This window comes from Juglans microcarpa x Juglans regia, chromosome 1D (genome assembly GCF_004785595.1).
Source record: "Juglans microcarpa x Juglans regia isolate MS1-56 chromosome 1D, Jm3101_v1.0, whole genome shotgun sequence".
Classification (NCBI taxonomy): Eukaryota; Viridiplantae; Streptophyta; class Magnoliopsida; order Fagales; family Juglandaceae; genus Juglans; species Juglans microcarpa x Juglans regia.
The window spans coordinates 14,322,869-14,325,835 of record NC_054594.1 but is presented as its reverse complement, the minus strand read 5'-3'; the positions used below and the strand labels follow the sequence as shown (position 1 = coordinate 14,325,835).

At 33.3% G+C, this 2,967-nt stretch overlaps 1 non-coding gene across 1 annotated transcript; it reads right to left on the bottom strand.

Annotated features, from left to right (window-relative positions):
- Positions 1 to 2,395: 2,395 nt before the first annotated feature.
- On the bottom strand, positions 2,396 to 2,502 carry LOC121243341. The gene has a single exon (XR_005936113.1). It is a non-coding gene; the product is annotated as a small nucleolar RNA R71 (small nucleolar RNA).
- Positions 2,503 to 2,967: the final 465 nt, after the last annotated feature.

Genomic DNA, 2,967 nt, shown 5'->3' with positions numbered 1-2,967 from the left:
AACCAGTTTGTTTCCTCACATGCTAAAGTTAAAGCTATATGCTTAGCTTCCATGGTTGAGTTAGTAATAATTGTTTATTTTTTAAACTTCCAATATACAATACCACCGCCCAAGCTAAAAATGGCACTAGTAGCTGAAAGAGAAACACCTAACAAGATATTTCAATCGGCATCACTAAAACTTTCAAGTACATTAGAATACTTTTTATAAAACAAGCCATAATGTTTATACCGGATAAATATTTCATTATCCGATCCATTACATACCAATGGTCTCTTGCAGGCTTAGTAGTAAATCTATTAAGTACTCCTACCGTATAAGCAATGTCAGGTCTAGTGCAATCAGTCGCATAATGTAAACTCCTAATCAAGCTAGCATATTCATTTTGATTAATAACATCATGATGAGTGTACGAAAGTGCACTCTAAATACCCTATTATTGGACTAAAATGCTAAAATATGAATAAAAATCATAGGAACTAATGTGTATTCTTGAATTGAGTTTCTATTTACTTTGGAATGCTCTTAAGCAAGTTTTTATGTTTAATTTCAGAGTCTATAAAAGAGTAAGTAAAAATCCAGTCAAATTCAAATGAAGACTTTCAAGTGGACAAGACATTGGAACAACCTAAGAATTTTCAACGAGTGTAGGACTCTTCAAATAAGAATAATGATGGAATTTGAGAGTAATTCGGATAAAAAAAAAAAAAAAAAAGTCAAAGTCCAAAACGCGCTAGGAGACAGCCTATACATATTTTAGTATTTTGATAGTAACTTACCACTCACATATCGGATTGATGCGATTCTTGATGCATTGGAAATCTATCTTAAAAGGTTACAAATTTGTTTCTAAGGATTTCTAAATTCAAATTTTTGAAGCACATACGTGACTGCCAAGATGAGTCTTAAAATTTAGTCAAGGTTTTATGCGGGAATATGAAGACATTAGGGTTTCTTTCTTATCTTATATAAGCATATCATTAGCACGAAATTGAGAGTTTTAAAAAAGGGAAACGGTTTAGTTCTGAAGAGATGAGAAAAATACTATTTTTATTTATTTTTAGTTCTTTCATGGAGAACTAAATCTTGGGCAAAGCCTAAAGCGGAAATTGATCGGTGAAAATACTTTGACTTTATTTCAATTCATAGATTAAGTTTTATTGTTTAAGATTATAGGATTCAATTCTTTATTTGTTTTTTGATATTATAAGTTTGAGATAATTATATTAAATGTTGCTATGGTTTGATTTTGTTAAGCTATAGGATTATGAATATATGATTATGATTTAAACAAGCTTTTTATGCCATTAATGTGATTTTTTGCTGCATTATTACTTGAGAAGATAGTGTCGTCGTTAGATCTGATATTCATTTTTATATATGAAAACTGTGGTTTGTAAATGGAGAATAGATTCTAGAATTAAATTTGAGAAAGTAAATGAATTTAATGTCATATCTTCCAATTAGGAATTTGGTGTTATAATTCTTAATTGTGTATATAGTTTGGATTGAAAAAGTCTGAGTATTGGATCCGGTTGATGGAAGCCCAAAGCTTTACTTGTCTTCTTATCCGTGCCCTAATCTCATTTTAATTACGTGCTTTAAGTAGAATTTTCAAATTCTTGTCATATTGTAATTTGATCTTTCCTTTTAAGCTTGCGTCTTGTCATGTTTCTTTTGACTCCCTATGGATCGACATCCTGAACTATACTATAGCACCGCGTACTAGTTTGGGCGTAATTAAATTTTGGCGTCGTTGTCGGAGTGATGGTGAAAGAAACGATACAAATAATTTATTTTAGTGGTTTGTAAAGGCGGTAACTTCTTTCCCTCTTTTAGCTTGCTGCATTATTTTTTTTTCTTTCTTGTCATAGTATTTTTAGTTTTTAGTATTTTATTATCTTGCATGCACAGATATAGAGACAGCTTTAGTAGATCTGATTGTAGGCCTGTGGTAGAGCCGAAATCAAATTTTGTAAATCCTTTATTTGACAATTCATCTAGTCCAAAAGAAATAAATGAATACGAAGATCAACCTACTAGAACTCTTCAAGATTACCTCCACCCTACACGCACAACCACACCATCAAGCATCATGTTTCCAGCCAACACTCGTCAACTCGATTTTAAAACAGGGATGATACAACTACTTCTCACCTTTCATGGTTTAGAGAATGAAAATCCTTATTTTCACATTAGGGAGTTTGAGGAAGTAGTTGTAACCTTCCATAGTCATAATGCTACAGATGATGCTGTGAAACTTAAGTTCTTGCCTTTCTCTTTGAAGGATAGAGCAAAGAGCTGGTTGTACTCACTAAGATCATGATCCATAGGATCATGGAATGAGATGACACAGGTCTTCTTTAACAAATACTTTCTCCAACATAAGACTAATGTTTTGAAGAGGCAGATCTCTACCTTTGCACAAAAGGATAGTGAGACTTTGTATCAGGCTTAGGAGAGGTTTAAAGAGTTGTTGAGTATGTGTCCTCACCATGGGTATGAAAACTGGCAATTAGTTAGTTATTTCTATGAGAGACCTACACCTAAAGAGCATCAATTCATAGAGATGATGTGTAATGGTGAATTTTTGCAGAAAAAATTTAGATGAGGCTATTCGAATATGTCAATGAGCTTGCTGAAAAAGCTCACACTTGGATCGGACCTAGTGCTACTGAGAGTACAAATAGGTCACGGCTTGCTGGAAATCCAAATGATGGTGGAATTTACCATCTTAGGAAAGAGGATAACCTAAAAGCTAAGGTGAAGATGCTTCTTAGGGAGTTAGAGGTATTAAAAACTAAATATTTAAAGCCAACACACATGGCTACTCGTGTTGAGTCCTTTGGACCCTGTTTTGTGTGTGGTGGGGTAGATCGCCTAGCTCAAGAGTGCCTCGCATTTGCTGAAATGAGAAGAATGTATGAGGAACAATGTAATGCCTTAGGTATGTACAAGAATCATTTT